The sequence below is a fragment of the Pinus tabuliformis genome, chromosome 9 (genome assembly GCF_031772625.1).
Source record: "Pinus tabuliformis cultivar Carrire ecotype Pingquan chromosome 9, CPIR1, whole genome shotgun sequence".
NCBI lineage: Eukaryota > Viridiplantae > Streptophyta > Pinopsida > Pinales > Pinaceae > Pinus > Pinus tabuliformis.
In genome coordinates this window covers 117,495,570-117,504,826 of record NC_142307.1, presented here as the reverse complement: position 1 = coordinate 117,504,826, position 9,257 = coordinate 117,495,570, and positions in this window count along the sequence as shown.

The window sequence follows — 9,257 nt, the reverse complement described above, 5'->3', positions numbered from 1 at the left end:
GAATGTGTTCCTCAATGGAGTCATTGAGGAGGAGGTGTACATTGAGCAGCCCGAAGGTTTTGAGATCTTCAGCAGTGAGTCACATGTGTGTAGGCTCAAGAGAGCGTTGTATGGGTTGAAACAAGCACCACGTGCTTGGTACACATGGATAGACAATTATTTCACCGGACTTGGATTCTCCAAGGGTGAGGCAGATCCTAACCTATACCAGATTGTGGTGGAGAGTAAGTTGCTTATCATTATACTTTATGTAGATTATTTGATTCTAACGGGTGATGAACTATTGATACTTTCATGCAAGGATGATCTTGCTAAGGAGTTTGAAATAAAGGACTTGGGCCTCCTTCATTATTTCCTGGGATTGGAAATTTGGCAATGCACTGATGGACTATTTCTTTCTCAGGGTAAGTATGCTCAGGAGATACTGGAGAAGTTCAACATGCATGGCTGCAAGCCTATTGATACTCCTCTTCCTGGAGGTTGGAGGAAGGAGGATGCCACTTCAGCAGAAGAAGTGGATGCCACTGTTTATCGACAGTTGGCGGGGTCGCTTATGTATCTGGTCAATACATGACCCAATATATGCTATGTTGTTAACCAGCTTTCACAAGCTATGGTTAAGCCAACCAAGCTCTTCTGGAAGGCGGGCAAGCATGTATTGTGTTATTTGAGAGGCACATCAGGATATGGTTTGTGGTACAGACATGAGGATGAGGTGAAGCTATGTGGCTTCACGGATGCAGATTGGGCAGGGAGCCCAATGGACAGAAAGAGCACATCAGGAGGGGTCTTCAGTATCGAGTCGACAGCAGTTTCTTGGTACAGCAAGAAGCAGAGATCCATGGCACTCAGTTCAGTAGAGGCCGAGTATATGGCAACAAGTTTGGCTGCATGCGAGGCTATATGGATGAGAAAGATTCTGGTCGGTTTGTTCGGTTCTCACTTGGAGCCTACTGTGATTTACTGTGATAACCGAAGTTGCATTAAACTCTCGGTTAATCCTGTATTTCATGATAGATCTAAGAACATTGACATTAGGTACCATCATATCAAAGATTGTGTGCAACGGAGAATCATGTTACTTCCATACATTCCAACGGAGGATCAGGATGCTGATATCTTGACGAAGGTGCTCACCAGGAGCAAATTCGAATACCACCGAGGCAGGATAGGGGTTGCTGATAATCCATATCTTGTTGAGAGGGAGTGTTGAGAATGCAACAAGATGATGGAGCTTAGTGGAAAGGAGTTGCCTTCACTAAGTGGGACCGCAGGCAAATTATGGCGCAAAGTCTATTTTTAGACTATGTCTATTTTTAGACATATGGATCATTGTCTATGAGTTGTAGGATGTTGTTTATGGATGATTGGTCCTGTCGAGAAAAATAGATGGACTTCTATTTCTAGTTCATAGCGGTGTGATCAAAGTCTATTTTTAGACTGCCAGGCTAAAAATAGAAAAGTCAAATATTATTGTCTCATAATAATATTTAGACTATAAACTTTATCTTATCCTCTTGGAGCACTTCAATTTGAGCTACAGATGTGGCACATGCAGCTGTCAGAAGGAAATACGCTTTTCTTGTGAGTCAATTGAGCTATTGCATGCAGGACTTCAGTTAGAAATCAAGCAGTTGAGTTTGGTGGAGTTGATTGTGTAGTTGATGGAGTTGTGTTCAGTTTGACTTGGTTGAACTAGTTGTACTTAGTCTAACTGCAAATAGACTAGTGATGAGTTGTGTGAATTAATTATTAACTCATAAAGAAAATAAAAATACATCAGTTAACTTAGTTTCATGTCAGTGCATGTACAGTTCAGTGGAGACAGGTGTTAGAGGTTGAGATTACTATCAGTTGTGACTATAGTTGTGCATGATATCTTGCACAATCAGTGGGATTGAGTTATTCCAATGAAGACTACGCAATGTGGGCCAATACCAAGAATTATAGCCTGTGTTCACGTGATTTTCAGTGTGAGTGATTCTCAAGCATTGTGCAGCGGAGGCAGGCAAAGTAGCGGAGGAGATTTGAACCTATGACTTGTTCGGATCTGAGCTAGTTTTGTGTGTAATAGGTGTAGTGCTGGATACTTGTGAGGAGTATTGTACTATGTATTGTTACATGTTCTCAATCATTAAAATACAGATAGTGTGGGGTTTTCAGCTGTAAGCTTTCCCTAGGATACATACTGTGTTAATGTGTGCATGCGATTGATGTTTCATTGTTTTTGATGCTGCTAAATTGATGATCAACATAGAGGAGATTATGTATTGTGCATGTATTCCGTAATAGTGTATAATCAGGATAATATCTGTTGAATAAGTGTTTATTATTCAAAATTTCTACAGGACTGGTGGGAAACCTACTGTGAGCAGAATGATGAAAGTATAGGCTCACTATTTTCAACCGCACCCACTAGGAATTCATTCTAGGATGCCATCAAGGAGCAGTACTACCCTATCGGAAGCTATGAGGATCAATACATAAAGTGGACCACGCTGCGGAAGGGAAGGGACCAAGATGTGCAAGAGTATCAAGGATTTGGAGCAGCATTTGGTACTCAAATACTGCGACTGCCTACACGAGTACATCCAGGAAGAAATAGAATTCCTCAACATATCCTCGCTCGGGGATATGCCATCAAGGTTGAGCAAAATTTTAAACAGAAGAAACGACACTTTGGATCTGTGAATCCGAAGCAAGGGAAAGGTGCCCCCAAACTGTAGAACACAGGACAAAGCCAAGGCAGGGCGGTCTAAGACAACATGCCAAAGTTGTAAGGAAAGAACAATGCCACGAAGCTGAAAAAGGACACGGGAAAGTGGTGTGAGTTCAATAAGAGCTCCGCTCACAACACAAGTGAATGTTGGGCCAAGAAGTCATTAGTGGCCAAGCTAAAGGTTTCAGAATGAGATGCATGTTCTGACTCTGAGTCAAAACCCAACAAGGGGAATGACAAAGGGAAGCAGATTATCGACGCGGAGCCCAATGCCATCGTTGCCACCATGAAGATCTAGGAGGAACCCAAATATCTAGAGGAGGAGGAGCATCTCTTCCACTCCCAGATGTGGGTAAAGGGCTCCCCACTACAATTCATTGTCAACAGCGGAAGCTAAAATAATCTCATTTTGGCAAAGGTCATGAAGTGGTTGGGCTTACCGACCACAGCACATCCACAACCTACACCATTGGGTGGCTTCACCAAGGAGGGGATCTTCACGTGAGCCAGTAGTGTCACCTTCCATACAACATCAAGCCCTTCATGGATGAAGTATTGTGTGACATTGCTCCCCTTGAAGTTTGTGATGTATTATTAGGACAACCATTCTTGTGGAAGTGACATGCTGTGTATGAAACAAGGCCTCGTGCTGTTATTGTTACTTTGGGAAATAAGTTGTACAGGATACAGGAGGTGGCACCGCCTACCACCATCTCTTTGGTTACTGCAAAACAATGCAGTAAACTCATTTCCAAAACCGGGGAATTTGTTTTCCTGATGATACGCCCTCAAGGAAAGAAGAAGATGATGGCCATGACCTCCAGATAAGGCCCCTCCGCACGACAACTACAAATGGATAAGGTCGTGGAGGAGTACGAGGACATCTTCACCTCCCCTGCAGAGGTTCCTCTGCACTGTCAGGTCAAGCACTCCATCAATCTGACCTCAAGTGCGCTGCTACCCAATGGACCAATCTATTAGGGCTCCGTTCTGGAGAACGATGAAATTAAGAGGCAGATTCAGGAGTTGCTGCAGAAAGGTCACATCTGTCTAAGTTCGTCACCTTATGGGAGCCCGATCGTGTTTGTACAGAAGAAGGATGGGACTTGGAGACTCTGTCTTGACTATCAGGTGATGAACAAGATCACTGTCTAGAATAGTGTTCTTGCATCATCACATTCTGGTTTTGAGTTCCATTTGGCTGGATCATTGCGTTCTAGTTTGAGGTCCATTTGGTTAGTTCAACACATTCTGGTTTGTTGGGAGTAAGTTGTTTATATTTCATGTTGGTAGCAAGCAAGGAGCAATGGCGCACAAGGCTAAGAAGAAGAAGGTAGTCACAGAGAAACGTGTGATTGCAAAGGAGGAGAAGGTTAAGGGTGATGAGAAATAGGTGAGAAAAAGGGAAGAGGGCGGAGAGAAGAAGGGTAAGTCAAAAAAGTAGAGGAAGAAGAGTGTGGAGACATAGAAGATGTATATTTTCAAGGTGCTGAAGTAGGTTCACCCCAACCTCGGCATTTCCGATAATGGCATGGGAATCATGAATAGCTTCATCAATGATATGTTTGAGAAATTGGCAAGCGAGGCATCTAGGCTTGCCTGGTACAACAAGAAGCCAATCATTACTTCCCAAGAGATCAAACTACAGTGAGACTCATTCTTCCTGGGGAGATCGCTAAGCACGCTGTCTCCAAGGGCACCAAAGCGGTCACAAAATTCATGACTTCTTAATTTCGCATTTCTATTTTATTTCTCAACTCATTTGATTTGGAGTTAGTTGTGACTTTTAGGGACACTTCTTTTACTATGAAACCCTTGGTTGGCTTGCTTCTTTTTTAAAGCTTAATCAGTACTGTGTTGGTGGTTAAATATTGTTGGATTTATTAATATCATTGGTTCCCATCCAATGAACATTGGAAGATTGATTAAACATAAGAGACTTATAAATATGGGAATTTCCTTGTGATTTATCTTTTAACCTTAATCAGTACTCAGTAATGTATCAGTGGTTAAATATTGTTGGATTTAATATAATTCGTTCCCATCCATAAATATGGAAGATGGATTGACCATAAGAGATTTATAGATATGGGAATTTCCTTATGATTTACTACTTTATATTTTCTTTTGTATACATGCTTGATGCTTTTAAAGATATTCTCGTTCAGTGTTAGTTTTTAACTTTCTACCTCTCAATTAGTTATATTTTCTTTTGTATTCATAATGTGTTGATGTTTTTTTTAAGATATGGTATTATGTGGGATGGAATAGGTTGAAATATATGTTAGTTTAGTGAAGAAGATGTTTATTATCGAATTATAATTATTTTGCAGAGTTTTAGTTTTAGTTTTTATTTTTATTTTTTTTATTAGGTTTGTTTTTTAATTCCTAAATGCACATACATTTTTATGTATATTTTAAAAATTTTTGGTTTTAAGTTATTAGTGTTTTGATAAACTTTCATGGATAATGTTATTAATTTCTAAGTATATGGTTAGTGCGGAATTTCCTAGTTTGGGGTGGCTATTATGCTTACCTCCTTCATCATTATGCACTCTCGTAGATATATTATATGGTTTTTTTTCACATGTTTATGTATATGAACAGTTGTACTCACATTTTCTCAATGTATAGCGAGTTGATTGGGGATTTTTCACCAATATATTCTTGAAGTGTATATGCAGAATGTAAATTCATCATTTAATTATGAATGAAATTATTTTCTTTCTTCATGAAACAAAAAATTCTTGAATGTACTTTATTTTCTTTTTATTTAATATTTTCTTTTCAATTTATCATTTCATTTTTTATCTTAATTGTTTCATTGGAATTTTTAACTATGATAACATTTTTGTTATTTTCACATCATAATAGTTTATGTAGGTAAAAAAATTATGTCAGGCTAGGAGTAACTCCAGACTTGGTAGAAAAACTGATTCGTTTATTTCATTAGGTAGCTATTGTTATATACATGAATGTGCCTGATTAGTTCATCTTCTTGATGACTGTTCACATTCCAAATTCACCCAATCACAGAGGATTAGGTGTCAACATTCCCCCCCTTAATCTGAAGGGATGTTGGTGAGTCCAAGCATCGTTCTGAATCTTTCAAGCTTTTCTCTTCTAAGCGCTTTGGTGAAGATGTCTGCAATTTGCTCATTTGTGGAACAATGACGGAGATGGATTGTTTTGGCCTCAACATGATGTCAGATTAGATGATATTTAGTATTGATGTGCTTTGTACGATCATGGAACTTTGGGTTCTTGGCCAACTTTATTGCAGAGGTGTTGTCAATCATGAGTGGAGTTGATTGTACTTGTTTTACCTACAAATCTTCAAGAATTTTCCTGAGCCACACAATTTCTTTCGTTGCTTCAGCTGCTGCCACGTATTCTGCTTTTGTTGTGGAATCTGCTGGAACTGATTGTTTGCGTGATCTCCAAGAGACAGCTCCTGATCCAAGACTCATAGCATATCCTGAAGTAGATACTCCAGTTTCTTTGTCTCCATCGAAGTCTGAATCAGAGTATCCAATCAAGCTGATGTCATCCACCTGTGTATACTTGATTCCAAGGTCTTGAGTTCCCTTCAAGTACCTTAGAACTCTTTTTGTAGCAGACCAATGTCCCTCAGAAGGCTTTTGCATAAACCTGGAGAGGATTCCAACAGCCAATGAAATGTCTGGTCTGGTAGTAGTGAGGTAGATGAGACTTCCTACAAGCTGTCTATACTTTGTTGCATCCTCAAATTCCTTTCCTTCAATAGATGTGAGATTTAAGTTTTGTTCCATTGGAGTAGAAAGAGGATTGCACTCTGTCATGCCAAATATGTTTAAAAAATCTCCAATGTATTTCTTTTGAGAAAGAAATATGGATTTTGGATGTTGGGTTACTTCAATGCCAAGATAGTAATGAACATAGCCCAAATCAGTCATTTCAAAACTTTTTCCTAATTCTTTCTTTATGGATGCAATATAGCTTTCATTGTTCCCTGTCATTAAAATATCATCTACATATACCACAAGATATACAACTGTTTTTCCAACTTTCTTGACAAATAAAGTTGCATCATCAAGATCAAAATGATTGAAGTTGGGTTTCAGAAGATGCTCAGTTAGTTTTTCATACCAGGCTCGTGGTGCTTGTTTGAGGCCATACAAGGACTTCACAAGTTTGCATACTTTATGTTCATGTCCTTTCACAGAAAATCCTTCAGGCTGGGACATAAAAACATTTTCTTTTAGATCTCCATTCAAGAAGGTAGTTTTTACATCCATTTGATGGACTTTCCAACCGTTCTGAGCTGCTAGTGCAAAGAGTGTCCGAATGGTGGCCCATTTTGCTGTGGGGGCAAACGTTTCCTCATAATCGACCCCTTCCTTTTGTGCAAAACCTTTTGCCACAAGCCTAGCTTTGTGCTTGTCAAGTGAGCCATCAACTTTGTACTTGTTCTTGTAGACCCACTTGTATCCAATTGGTTTGGTTCCAAATGGAAGATCAACCAGCTTCCAAGTGTCGTTCTTTATGAGGGCATCATACTTCTTTTGAATTTTCTCTTTCCATTCATCATGAGAAGCAGCTCCTTTAAAGGAAGTTGGTTCAAAATCTGTAGACAAGTTCAATTCACAATCATAAGAAACATCCATATCAACAGGTGAATTAGAGTCATCTACATCACCTTCATTTTGTCGGTTTGAGTTTCTGGTTCCTGTTTTTCCAATTTCATCAGGATGAACACTTTCAAGTGTCTTTGTTAGCCACTTTGGGGGACCTTTCTGAGATGGTCCGGGCTACTCTGTTGATTGAGTTGGGACTGAATCAAGATTGAGTCTCCCAATTCTATCAATTACATCACTTAAAGCATCATCCGTTGTTGGAGTTTCATGCAGGGGAGATTGTTCTTCAGAAGAAGATTCCACATGTTGATCTAGTATAGGAATCCCCCCTTCAAGATGTGGAATCTGATTATCAAATTCTTGAAATGATTTCATTTTTGCAAATCTATCCAAGCGATCAAGTTGCCGCTCAACAACATTGTCAGATTTGGATGATTCAAGAAAAATTACATCTCTAGATACAACAAACTTTTTATTTACTTCATCATAGAGGCGGTATGCTTTAGAGGTGTTTGAATACCCCAGGAAGATACACTTACGACTTCTAGCACCAAGTTTGTTTCTATGTACCTTTGGTATCAAAGCATAACAGGTGGAACCAAAGATCCTGAGATGTTTTACTGAAGGAACATGTCCATACCACAATTCATAAGGAGTCTTGTTTCTTATAGCATTAGATGGACATATATGTAGCACATAGAACAACATCAGCCCAAAACATTATCTTTATATATGTAGCACATAGAACAACATCAACCCAAAACATTATCTTTACATTTTTGAAGAAAAGCATGGATCGTACCATATTCAAAATTGTTCTATTCATTCTTTCTACTACACCATTCTGTTGGGGATTATAAGGTACAGTTGTTTGATGTTTGATCCCATGTTGGCGAAGATAGTTTTCAAATTCATTTGATGTATATTCTTTTCCATTATCAGTGCGAATAGACCCAATATGAGATTGTGCATCATTTTCAATCCATTTATGAAAATTCTTGAATGTTTGAAAAGCATCAGATTTGTTCTTCAATAAATAAACCCAACACATTCTGGTGTAATCATCAATAAATGTCATGATATATTTATTTCCATTTGCAGAAGGAATAGGCATTGGACCACATAAATATGAATGAATGAGTTCAAGCTTCCTATGTGCTCTTGAATGTGAATCATGAAAAGACTGTTTGCTATGCCTTCCTAGAATGCAAGCATCACATTGCTTATGTTTCCTAGGAATTGTAGGCAAACCAGCAACACCATTTTTCTTCAATAAGCAGAGACTGTCATAGTTTAAATGTCCAAATCTAGCATGCCATAATAAACTTGATGGAAGTATACCTTCTTCATGATGAGAAATATATGAGAAATGTTGTGCATGAGCAGAGGTTCCTTGTAGTTTGAGAAGCCTTTCTTCTTCTATTCCAGGCAGTTTAAGCCTGATTGTGCCAAGCCCTGATGGCTTGATTTTTTACTGATCTACAAAGTATACTGCTCCATCAACATTGTTAGTGAAATCTTCAAAAAAATCTTTCCTATGAGTCATATGACAGGTTGCTCCTAAATCAAGCAACCAATCATTTTTCGAAGAAGCAAGTGAAGCATTAAACAAATCTTCATTTACTCCAAAGTTACATTGTGCCTCAATATAGTGAGCGGATTCAGGTGCTTTACCTTTGTCTGTATCATCAGTTTTACCTTTCTGCTAGTTTCTTTTCTGCTCAATTTTGTCCCATGGTAGCTTGCATGTGGATGCATCATGTGATCCATTTCTTTTGCAGCGAATACAATGCAAATCTGCTTTCTCTGCTTGAGAATGTCTGCCCCCCTGCCTCTGAAGTATCTTCCTCTTCATCTTCGTCCACCTCTTCCTCTTGTAGAATCTTGAGCAGGATGCTTTTCTTTATGAGCAAGGAAAACAG